This window comes from Pelophylax lessonae, assembly GCF_965119305.1.
Source record: "Pelophylax lessonae genome assembly, chromosome: 10".
NCBI lineage: Eukaryota > Metazoa > Chordata > Amphibia > Anura > Ranidae > Pelophylax > Pelophylax lessonae.
This window is the reverse complement of record NC_138777.1, coordinates 95461474-95474660: the sequence shown is the minus strand read 5'-3', so window position 1 is coordinate 95474660 and position 13187 is coordinate 95461474. Positions and strand designations below refer to the sequence as shown.

Here is a 13187-nt window from a genome sequence, read left to right as displayed (position 1 = left end):
TATCCATCTACACAACAATTGATCTTAGCCAAAAGGCCGAGAAGCGATCGTCTATACGCCTTTGCATGATGTTACTGGGGAAGATGGTGTCCACTTTTGAGACAGTTCCCTATGCTCAATTCCATGCCAGATCCTTGCAGAACAACATTCTGTCTGCGTGGAATGGAAAAATTCAGTTCTTGGACTGGTCCATATCCCTGCTACCAAGAGTACGACAGAGTCTGAAATGGTGGTTGTTGACCAGAAATCTAGAGAAGGATAAATACTTTCTCCCAGTGACCTGGAAGCAGTGGCGACCCATCCATTGGGGGCGCAGGGGTGCTGCCACTCCTATCCATGTGTCCCGCCCCCTACTTTACATGCAGGGCACCGGACACATGGATTCCAATGTTTTTTTTTTTAAAGCACAGAGGCTCTAATAGGATTCAAAAAAGGGTGGGCCCTGCGCCCTGCGCCCTGCGCCCTGAGCCCACCCAGTTGTGTGACAATAGCAAATGAATATTCGCTATTGTCATGCCGATCCTCCTCCTGGCCAATCAGGAAGCTGGTCCTGAGACCCATATCCGATTGGCCGAAAGGAGAAGCCATGCCATTGGCCAAGGAGGAGGAGGAGGGAGGGGACGTAGGAGACTGAGGGGGAAGCCGTCACTGCTGCCTGCCTGCCTGCCCTCCGCATGTCCAGGGTGAGTGAGCCGGTGATCGGGGGTAGGGGGGGGGTATGGTGTGCGGGCTGGTGTGGTCCGGGGGGGTATGGTGTGGTCCGTCTGCCGGCCCATGGGGCACCAGCCGCCACTGCCTGAAAGGTAGTGACAACTGATGCCAGTCTCTCCAGCTGGGGAGCGGTTCTGGAGGAAGCTAATGTCCAGTGGAAATGGTCTTGGGTAGAGAGTCGTCTCCCCATCAACGTTTTGGAAATTTGGGCTCTGAAATTCTGGACACCCGAACTTCGGGGTCACCCTGTCGGGGTGCAATCCTATAATGCCACGGCCATGGCTTATGTCAACCATCAAGGAGGCACAAGAAGTTGATCAGTCCAGAAAGAGGTGCATATTATCCTATCCTGGGCTGAGAAGTTTGTGCCATGCCTGACAGCAGTGCTCATTCCAGGAATAGAAAACTGGCAGGCAGATTTCTTGAGCCGTCAACAGATCTTTCCAAGGGAATGGTCTTTACATCCCGAGATTTTTCAATTGATCTGCCTATGCTGGAGTGTCCCAGACGTAGCTCTGTTATCATCCAGGTTCAAGAACAAATTGGAGAGATTTGTGTCCAGGACCAGGGATCCACTCGCAGTCAGAGTAGATGCTTTGGTGAATCCTTGGGAGGAGTATTCCCTGATCTATGCCTTTCCTCCGGTACAGCTGACATCGTGTTTGCTGCGCAGGATCCAGCTGGAGGGGAAACCAGTAATTCTGGTAGCTCAGGCTTGGCCGAGGAGGATTTGATATGCAAAAATCTAGAGGTTGGCAGTGATGAGGCCCTGGGTTCTTCCACTGTGTCCGGAAATTAGCTCTGAGCACGAATAAAGGGCAGATTTCAGCTCTATCGTTTTTTTTCCAGGAACTGATCGCTTCCCATTCATTGGTTCAAACCTTTGTTCGGGGAATATTGCGTTTGCTTCCACCAGTGAAGCCACACTTGTGTCCGTGGGACTTAAATTTGGTGTTGGCAGTTTTGCAAAAACAGCCTTTTGAGCCTCTGGGGCAGGTTCCCCTGGTTCTTTTGACCAGAAAACTGGTCTTTTTGATTGCGATAACTTTGGCTAGAAGGCTATCGGAACTAGCAGCTCTTTCTTGTAAAGAGCCACTCTTGATATTTTATCAAGATAGGGTGATTTTACCACCTCACCCAGATTTTTTTGCCCAAGGTAGTGAATTAAGTAAGTGAGGCATTTGAATCAGGACATTATACTACCTTCTTTTTTCCAGATCCTCACTCAGAGGAGGAAAAGTTTTGCATTCTGTTGATGCAATGCGTGCACTTAAGTTTTATTTACAGGAAACAGCTCAGAATCGTAAGACCAAGAGCTTGTTTGTGCTGCCAGAAGACCTCAGAAAGGGATTGGCAGCATCTAAATCTATGATTTCTTGTTGGATTCACCAGGTTATTACCCAGGTGTATGGTTTAGTAGGAAAGGTTCCACCTTTTCCTGTAAAGGCACATTCTAACAGAAGAGTAGGTGTCTCTTGGCACAAGCCTCTATGGCTCAGATTTGCAAGTCCGTGATCTGGTCGTCGGTGCATACGTTCACTTGTTTCTATCGAGTGGATGTTGGAACCCAGGAGGAGTCTGCTTTTGGCAGATGGTGTAATCCTTCTGTTAACCACTTGCCGACTGCTCACAGTAATCCTACAGTGGCAGTGTGGCTCCCCTGGGTCCAGCGACGTGTTTAGACGTTCATCGGGGAAACAGTGAGAAGACCCGCCTACTTATGTAAACAAAGCAGGCGGATCTTCTCAGTGACAGACAGGAGATCACAGGATTCAGCATAGCTGAAGCTGCGATCTCTGTCTCTGTCACAGAACCCCCCCACACACACGTCAGTAAGCATGACGCATACATTTAACCCATTGATCACCCGTAGGGTTAACCCCTTCCCTGCCAGTGTCATTGTTACAGTAACAGTGCATATTTTTAGCACTGATTACTGTAGTAATGTCACTGGTACCCCCAAAAGTGTCAAAAATGTCAGTTAGGGGTCCGATCTGTCCGCCACAATGATCGCCGCCATTGCTAGAAAAAAAAACAATAAAAATGACATAAATCTTTCCCGTAGTTAGTAAACGCGATAACTTTTGTGCAAACCAATCAAAATATGTTTATTGGGATTTTTTTAACAAAAATATGTAGCAGAAAACAAATTGGCCTAAAATGTTAAAAAATTTTGATTTTGAAATTTTTTTTTGGAATGTTATAATTCTGAATGTGAAAAATATTGTTTTTTTGTTTTTTTCAAAATTGTCACTATTTTTATTGTTATAGCGCAAAAATTAAAATTCGCACAGGTGATCAAATACCACCAAAAGAAATCTCTATTTGTGGGGAAAAAAAAGGACATAACTTTAGTTGGGTACAGCGTCGCATGACCACTAGTGTTGAGCGAACACGGACTGTATTATTCGGGTTCGTACCGAATAATTGGATTTTTGTTACCCGAACACGGACCCGAAAACTTTACTGTATGTTCGGGTTTAAAATCCGTGTTCGGTAATTTTATTTCCTGTTTTGTATGTAATGGCGCACTTTTAATGGCGGGCTTTCAACAGCCAATCAACAAGCGTTTAACTGGTGTGCCTTAAGCCATCCCAGCCATGCCTACTAATGTATTAGTAGCTGTGATTGGCCATCTGAAGCATGTGACCCATGTCTTTATAAGTTCGAGAGCCACTGCGCGGCGCGTCATTCTGCTGTAGTTTAGGGAGAGAGCACACATCATACGTGCTGGCTGCTGATTAGGGACAGACAGTGAAAAATTGTCCCCGAAAAGAATGCAGGGACAGATCGGAGTGTAGGCAGGGACAGTTATTTGAGCATTTTAGGGACAGGCTGGAGAGATTAGGCAGGGACAGTCTACATCGATTTTGCTGTGTGGGGGGTGGTGCAGTGAACAATCTTTTTGCCCTCACTTGAGCCCACTGAGGAGGAGTAGGGAGAAAAAAATCTATTTTTATCAGTCTGTTGTGTGCAGCGTTCAGCTATATTTCACTACAGATTGCTGTTCTAATCTGCTATTAAAAAATCAAGTTAAAGGGGAATTTTTTTTTTCCCCTTCATAGCCTGCTTGCTGCTGAGCTGAGCAGACCATGACATAAGACACTGCTGTGTTCACATGTGCTATTGACTGATTTTCAATTTTATACACTTTTTTCTATTCCACTATTTAATATACACCCTTTTGGGTTAAAAAAAATTAAATTGTGGCATAGTCTGTACTAATCTGCTATTTAAAAATTACAAACTTAAAGGGGAATATTTTTTTTCCCTTCATAGCCTGCAGCAGAGCTGACCGTGACATAAAACATAAGACACTGCTGTGTTCACATGTGCTATTGAAAAATCACCAATTTTATATCATATTTTCTATTCCGCTATTCAATCTACACCCTTTGGGGTAAAAAGAATTAAATTGCGGCATAGTCTGTATCGGTACGTGTGAGATACACCTTCCAAATTTTTGGGGCGCATCTTCCACCGCCGAGGATTGCAGGGTGCTTCAGTTTGCCTCCTGTTCCGAACTCCTCCTACTCCTCATCCTGCCTTTAGGGTACAAAAAATTGTAATCGGGGCCTAGTCTGGGTCTGTACGTGTGAGATAGATACACCTTTTGATATCATATTTTCTATTCCGCTATTCAATCTACACCCTTTGGGGTAAAAATAATTAAATTGCAGGCTGCATAGTCTGTATTGGTACGTGTGAGATACACCTTCCAAATTTTTGGGGCGCATCTTCCACCGCCGAGGATTGCAGGGTGCTTCAGTTGGCCTCCTGTTCCGAACTCCTCCTACTCCTCATCCTGCCTTTAGGGTACAAAAAATTGTAATCGGGTCCTAGTCTGGGTCTGTACGTGTGAGATAGATACACCTTTTGATATCATATTTTCTATTCCGCTATTCAATCTACACCCTTTGGGGTAAAAAGAATTAAATTGCGGCATAGTCTGTATCGGTACGTGTGAGATACACCTTCCAAATTTTTGGGGCGCATCTTTCACCCCGGAGGATTGCAGGGTGCTTCAGTTTGCCTCCTGTTCCGAACTCCTCCTACTCCTCATCCTGCCTTTAGGGTACAAAAAATTGTAATCGGGGCCTAGTCTGGGTCTGTACGTGTGAGATAGATACACCTTTTGATATCATATTTTCTATTCCGCTATTCAATCTACACCCTTTGGGGTAAAAAGAATTAAATTGCGGCATAGTCTGTATCGGTACGTGTGAGATACACTTTCCAAATTTTTGGGGCGCATTTTCCACCCCGGAGGATTGCAGGGTGCTTCAGTTTGCCTCCTGTTCCGAACTCCTCCTACTCCTCATCCTGCCTTTAGGGTACAAAAAATTGTAATCGGGGCCTAGTCTGGGTCTGTACGTGTGAGATAGATACACCTTTTGATATCATATTTTCTATTCCGCTATTCAATCTACACCCTTTGGGGTAAAAAGAATTCAATTGCAGCATAGTCGTTATCGGTACGTGTGAGATACACCTTACAAATTTTTGGGGCGCATCTTCCACCTCCGAGGATTGCAGGGTGCTTCAGTTTGCCTCCTGTTCCGAACTCCTCCTACTCCTCATCCTGCCTTTAGGGTACAAAAAATTGTAATCGGGGCCTAGTCTGGATCTGTATGTGTGAGATAGATACACCTTTTGATATCATATTTTCTATTCAGCTATTCAATCTACACCCTTTGGGGTAAAAATAATTAAATTGCGGCATAGTCTGTATCGGTACGTGTGAGATACACCTTCCAAATTTTTAGGGCGCATCTTCCACAGCCAAAGATTGCAGGGTGCTTCAGTTTGCCTCCTGTTCCGAACTCCTCCTACTCCTCATCCTGCCTTTAGGGTACAAAAAATTGCAATCGGGGCCTAGTCTGGGTCTATACGTGTGAGATAGATACACCTTTTGATATCATATTTTCTATTCCGCTATTCAATCTACACCCTTTGGGGTAAAAATAATTAAATTGCGGCATAGTCTGTATTGGTACGGGTGAGATACACCTTTCAAATTTTTGGGGCGCATCTTCCACCGCCGAGGATTGCAGGGTACTTCAGTTTGCCTCCTGTTCCGAACTCCTCCTACTCCTCATCCTGCCTTTAGGGTACAAAAAATTGTAATCGGGGCCTAGTCTGTTTTTGTACGTGTGAGATACACCGTTTTATAAAAATTTTTCTATTCCGCTATTCAATCTGGATCTGTATGTGTGAGATAGATACACCTTTTGATATCATATTTTCTATTCAGCTATTCAATCTACACCCTTTGGGGTAAAAATAATTAAATTGCGGCATAGTCTGTATCGGTACGTGTGAGATACACCTGTTTATATTTGTTTGGCGCATCTCCTTCCACCGCCGAGGATTGCAGGGCGCTTCAGTTTGCCTCCTGTTCTGAACTCCTCCTACTCCTCTTCCTCATCCTCATCCTGCCTTTAGGGTACAAAAAATTGTAATCGGGGCCTAGTCTGTGTTTGTACGTGTGAGATACACAGTTTTATAAAATTTTTCCTATTCCGCTATTAAATATACACCCTTTTGGAGTGTAAAAAATAAAATTACGGCATAGTCTGTATCGGTACGTGTGAGATACACCTTTTAAATTTGTTTGGCGCATCTCCTTCCACCGCCGAGGATTGCAGGGCACTTCAGTTTGCCTCCTGTTCCGAACTCCTCCTACTCCTCTTCCTCATCCTCCCTTTAGGGTACAAAAAATTGTAATCGGGGCCTAGTCTGTGTTTGTACGTGTGAGATACACCGTTTTATAAAAAAATGTCTATTCCGCTATTCAATATACACCCTTTTGGAGTGTAAAAAATTAAATTACGGCATAGTCTGTATCGGTACGTGTGAGATACACCTTTTAAATGTGTTTGGCACATCTTCCACCGCCGAGGATTGCAGGGCGCTTCAGTTTGCCTCCTGTTCCGAACTCCTCCTACTCCTCTTCCTCGTCCTCATCCTCCCTTTAGGGTACAAAAAATTGTAATTGGGGCCTAGTCTGTGTTTGTACGTGTGAGATACACCGTTTTATAAAATTTTTTCTATTCCGCTATTCAATATACACCATTTTGGGGTGAAAAAAATGAAATTACGGCATAGTCTGTATCTGTACGTGTGAGATACACCTTTTAAATTTGTTTGGCGCATCTCCTTCCACCGCCAAGGATTGCAGGGCGCTTCAGTTTGCCTCCTGTTCCGAACTTCTCCTACTCCTCTTCCTCATCCTCCCTTTAGGGTACAAAAAATTGTAATCGGGGCCTAGTCTGTGTTTGTACGTGTGAGATACACTGTTTTAAATCCTTTTTTCTATTCCGCTATTCAATATACACCCTTTTGGGGTGAAAAAAATTAAATTGCGGCATAGTTTGCATATTTGACTGTGAGATACACCCGTGCGATACTGTTGTTGTTTTGTTCCGCTATTCAATAAACACCTTTCTAGGGCAAGATCATAAATTACAGAAATATGAGGAGACCGTCAAATAGGGGCCGTGGTGCTGCTGGTAGAGCTCCTGTTGCAAGGAGAGGACGTGGTCGATCTGTGCCAGCTACACGCACAAGTGAAACACCTTCCTCAAGTGTGAGTAGGCCACAGAACCTGCAGCAGTATTTGGTAGGGCATCATGCGCCTCTACAAGTGTTGAGGCCAGAACAAGTAGAGGCGATAGTAGATTGGTTTGCTGCTGACAGTGCCTCCAGTTCCTTCACATTGTCTCCCACCCAGTCTACTGCAGAAAGGTCAGAGTTGGCACCTGCAGCCGATGTCCAACCATCTTTCACCTAACCCCCTTGCAAATCAGGCAAGCAGTCTGAGCCCCAAGTCATGCAGCAGTCTCTTCTTCTTTTTGATGACTCTGTCAGCAGGGTTTCCTAGGGCCATCCACCTAGCCCTGCCCCAGAAGTGGAAGAGATTGAGTGCAGCGATGCCCAACCACTTATTTCTCAAGATGAGTACATGGAAGGACCATCGCAGCACGTCTCCGATGATGACGAAACGCAGGTGCCAACTGCTGCGGCACTTAGAATTGTGGAGACCGACAAGGAGGGCAGGGGTGAAGACTGGGTGGAAGATGATGTGGAGGACGATGAGGTCTTCGACCCCACATGGAATGAAGGTCATGCAGGTGACCTGAGTAGTTTGGAGGAAGAGGCGGTGGTCGCACAGAGCCACCAGCACAGCAGTAGAGGGAGCAGGGTGCAGAAGCAGAGCGGCCGTGCCCTAGACACTACGCCTGCTACTGCCCAACGCAGCAAGGGACCGAGCGCACCAAAGCCAGCTCAAAGGAGTTCTCTAGCTTGGACTTCTTCAGAAAATGTGCTGATGACAGGACACGAGTGGTTTGCACCCTGTGCAATCAGAGCCTGAAGCGAGGCATAAACCTTCTCAACCTGAGCACAACCTGCATGATCAGGCATCTAAGTGCAAAGCACGAGCTGCAGTGGAGTAGACACCTTCAAAACCAAGAAAGGTCTCTGGCTCCTCCTGCTTCCGCTTCTGCTGCAGTCTCGGCCTCTTCATCCACCTCTGTAGTGATACCGGCACCTGCCACCCCGCAAACAGACGATCTGTCAGCAACACCACCACCTGGGTCACCAACCATCTCCACAATGTCCCGTGGAAGCGTTCAGCTTTCCATCTCCCAAACACTTCAGAGGAAGAGGAAGTACCCCCCTACCCACCCGCGATCCCTGGCCCTGAATGCCAGCATTTAAAAATTCTTGGCCTTTGAAATGCTGTCATTCCGTCTGGTGGAGACGCACAGTTTTAAAAGCCTTATGTCTGTGGTTGTCCCACAGTACATCGTGCCCAGCCGCCACTACTTTTCCAGGCAAGCCATCCCTTCGGCACACTGGGTAAATGCAGTGGCGGATGGGCCTGAGGCGGATAGCAATTTGGCGCATGTCCTTCCACCACCGAGGATTGCAGGGCGCTTCAGTTTGCCTCCTGTTCCTAACTCCTCCTACTCCGCTTCCTCATCCTCCCTTTAGGGTACACCGCCTCTACCGCCTCCTCATCCGGTCAGCGTAACACCTTCACCACCAACTTCAGCACAGCCAGGGGTAAACGACAGCGGGCAGTTTTAAAACTTGCCTGTTTGGGGGAAAAACCACACACCGCTCAGGAGTTGTAGAGGAGCATGGAACAGCAGACAAATGAGTGGTTGCTGCCAAAGAGCCTCAAGCCCGGCCTGGTGGTGTGCGATAACGGGCGAAATCTCATAGCAGCTCTGGGCCTAGCCAGTTTGACGCACATCCCTTGCCTGGCGCATGTGCTGAATTTGGTGGTGCAGAGGTTCTTTAAAAATTACCCCGATATGTCAGAGCTGCTGCAGAAAGTGTGGGCCGTCTGTGCGCACTTTCGGCGTTCTCACCCTGCTGCTGCTCGCCTGTCAGCGCTGCAGCGTAACTTCGGCCTTCCCGCTCACCACCTCATATGTGACGTGCCCCCAAGGTGGAACTCCACCTTGCACATGCTGGAAAGACTGTGCGAGCAGCAGTAGGCCATAGTGGAGTTTCAGCTGCAGCATGCACGCGTGAGTCGCTCTGCGGAACAGCACCACTTCACCACCAATAACTGGGCCTCCATGCGAGACCTGTGTGCCTTGTTGCGCTGTTTTGAGTACTCCACCAACATGGCCAGTGCCGATGACGGCGTTGTCAGCTTAACTATCCCACTTCTATGCCTCCTTCAAAAAACGATTCGGGCGATGATGGAAGAGCATGTGGCACAGGATGAGGAGGAGGAGGAGGAGGATGAAGAGGTAAAATTTCCAAGGCTTTCAGGGCAGTCATTCGCAAGTGGCTCCGAGGGTGGGTTCCTGCACACACAAACGCCAGGGACACAATTGTCCAGCAGGGGCACAGTTCTGGAGGACGAGGAGGATGAGAAGGAGGAGGTGGAGGAGGAGATGGAACCATGTTCACAGCAGGGTGGCACCCAGGCAAGCTCATGGCCATCACTGGTGCGTGGCTGGGGGGATACAGAGGACACAGACGATACACCTCCCACAGAGGACAGCCTTTCGTTGCCTCTGGGCAGCCTGGCACACATGAGCGATTACATGCTGCAGTGTCTCCACAACGAACGCCAAGTTGCCCACATTCTAACTTGTGCTGATTACTGGGTGGTCATGTTGCTGGATCCCCGTGACAAGGACAACGTACCGTCCTTAATTCACTCACTGGAGCGCGATCGCAAGATGAGCAAGTACAAGCGCACGCTGGTAGACGCGATGCTGCTGGCATTCCCACCTGACAGCGGGGCCACAGTGGAAGCACAAGGCAGAGGAGGAGGAGGAAGAGGTCGCCAACGCAACCAGGGCACCGCCAGCACCTCAGAAGGCAGGGTTAGCATGGCCGAAATGTGGAAAAGCTTTGTCAGCACGTCACAACAAACAGCAGCACCAGCAGCTCATATGGAACGTCTTAGCAGGAGGCAGCATTTCACCAACATGGTGGAGCAGTATGTGTGCACACGCCTACATGTAGTGAATGACGGGTCTGCCCCCTTCTACTTCTGGGTCTCCAAATTGGGCACATGGCCTGAGCTTGCCCTTTACGCCTTGGAGGTGCTGGCATGCCCTGCAGCCAGTGTATTATCTGAACGTGTATTTAGCACGGCTGGGGGCGTTATCACAGACAAGCGCAGCCGCCTGTCCAGAGACAATGTGGACAAGCTCACGTTCATTAAAATGAACCAGGCATGGATCCCACAGGACCTTTCCGTACCTTGTGCAGAATAGAGATGGATACCGACCTTACCCAGCCATTGTTATATTTTTGATCTTTCTCACTCTTTTGGGGTGTACCCTAATTTAAAATGACTGAAAAAAAGCAGTCCCCCTCCACCGCCGCTTCCACCTACACCGCCACATCCACCACCACCTCAACCTCCCTCCTACTCCATATGGGCCTCGTCCTTCACAGATGAAGAAAATTGTTTTATTTTTCTGTTTTTTTTTGTTGTTGTTTTAAGTTATTTCCCTATCCACATTTGTTTGCAGAGCACTTGTCATGCTCTTAACTACGTTTTGCTGCCATTTGCAGAACTCTAGCCCTTTCCATTGGTGTTTTAGAGCCATTTTAGTGCCTGAAAGTTCGGGTCCCCATTGACTTCAATGGAGTTCGGTGTCCGGGTAAAGTTCGGAAAAAGTCCGGGACACGGACCCAGACTTTTTTTTCAAGTTCGGCCGAACCCGCCGAACACAGACATCCAGGTGTCTGCTCAACTCTAATGACCACGCAATTGTCCTTTAAACTAATGCAGTTCCGAATCACAAAATAGGGCCTGGTCAGAAAGGGGGCAAATCCTTCTGGGGCTGAAGTGGTTAAGGGTCAGATGGGGGTATTGTTTTGTGATGTCCCATATGTTATGATTTATGGCTCTGTGTCCTGTGATGTACTAACAGAAAAATTGCTTTTTAATTCCTACTTACCTGTAAAATCCATTTCTTGAAGTATATCACAGGCAACAGAGGACCCTACCCTCTTCTATGAGATCTTTTATTGCTTGCTACAAAACTGAGGTACTTCCTGTATGGAAGGGGTTATATAGGGGGTCATCAATTCTGATTGGTTGCCAGTGTCCTTCACCTATAGGTGGCTATATAACACATATGTTATGATTTATGGCTCTGTGTCCCGTGATGTACTTCAAGAAATGGATTTTACAGGTAAGTATGAATTAAAAATGCATTTTTTTCAAGCCCATGGGGGGGTGCAAAGTGTATAAAAAAGTGCATGTGAGATACACACAAAGAAGTGTGACATACGGCACCCTCCTGAAGGGGGAGGACCCTTCCCTGACCCTCTGGGGTGCAAGCCTCCTGACTGGGGCAAGGCACACCTAGCCAAAAGGCCTGGTGGGCCCCAATCCTCATGGTCAGCCAAAGTCAAGCCAAGGGAGGGGAAGAGGGAGCCTAAGGGCCACACATCCTCCCTCTAGACTTCATTGTAGGATCCTACAATCCAAGCAAAAAAGACACATACAATTGTGCAAGTGACAAATGTGAAGAAAAAAAAAAGAGAACGTTTTAAAAAGTGCCAGTGCAAGGATCTGGCTCCCAAACACGCAGAGAGAACATGATCGATCGGTCTCCCCTTACTTTATGCCAGGAAAGCTATTACGCTATGTTGGAAAAAAAACAGGTCCCTCCCTTTTCTTTCTGGAAACAGCTGGTTAATAAAGTACTCCCCTATTACAAGGACACATATGCTCACAGAGGTTTCCCCAGGAAGTATGACAGAGTCTGGGCCAAATGGTTAGCGGAACCTTCCATGGCTGTGGATAATTAACACTGGCACAAGTTATTTACAGCCTAATCTTTCTAACTCAGAGAGAGCATTAAGATCTCCTGGGTTTCAGAAACTGTTGACTAGGGTGGTTAGATGTACACAGGTCTTCTAGTTTTCAATTTTTTTTTGTATGTTATTACAGTCCTCAAGGCCTCCGTCTATTATATAATCTGCCTTCTATGTATTTGCGCACCTGCGTTGGCTCAGTGCCTAAGATTGGAAGTTTTTGTTGTGTTGTATGTTCTTATGTATGTTGAACTACACCAAAATCCAATAAAAAGAATAAAAAAAAAATAAAATGTGCTAGTGCAGGTTTATTGGCTAGCCATTGTTGTCTGGTAACAACAATTGCCCCAGTCTCAGCCAAAAGGCCTAGCCCATGAGGCATAATGCAGGAAAAAGCTTCAGGCCTCTTGCACACGATACTCCTGTTTGAGCATCTCCTTTTTTAGCCGTAATTTTTGTCTTATTGAAAAGCGCGCATTTGCGAGTATTTTCGCGCATATGCGTTTGCGCAAATTCGCGTAAATTCGTGACTCTGAATATGCTAATGTTTTTTTTCAGATCAACAGTATTATCGTGTGTGTTCATTCGATCGCATTTGCGCGTATTTGCGCGCAAATGCGTGCATTAGGCGTAAATTACTGTCCAAAAATGCAGATTTTTCTATTTTGTTCTTACTTAAGAATACGCGGTGCTCATTTACGCGCCTGTGTGCATAGGCACATTAGAATGAATGGGCTCTATTTTAGCTCATAAAAAAAAAAAGCTGTACTGAACATTTTTAAGCTGCAGTGTGCAAGGGGCCTAAGTGTCATGGCCTAGTGCAATTTTACTGCAGTCTCAGTACAGCATGAATTGAAGTATAACTAAAGGTAAAACTTTTTTTTTAGTTTTGGATAGACTAGAGAGGTATTAGAACACCTGTCAGGTTTTTATTGCTGTTTGCTGTGTTAGAGAGAGTCACTTTCTCTATTGGTCCTGTTTACTGTTATCACCGAGAGTAAAAGTGAAAGAAAATTTTGGGTTGTCATCAGAATAGGAACAGAGGGGAAATCTTCCAATAGGGTTTTGGTGACCCTGATAGGCACAAGGAATTTTCTCTCACTTTCTGTGTTTGCTATAAGGCAGGAAGCAAAGGAAAATCTCCCCAATGGGATACAGATGACAAA

At 46.5% G+C, this 13187-nt stretch overlaps 1 protein-coding gene across 1 annotated transcript in view; it reads left to right on the top strand.

The window, feature by feature from the left end:
- The window catches only part of CDHR5 (cadherin related family member 5), a 159372-nt gene that overhangs the window by 53018 nt on the left and 93167 nt on the right, over positions 1-13187 (top strand). The gene's annotated exons all lie outside the window — the stretch shown is intronic.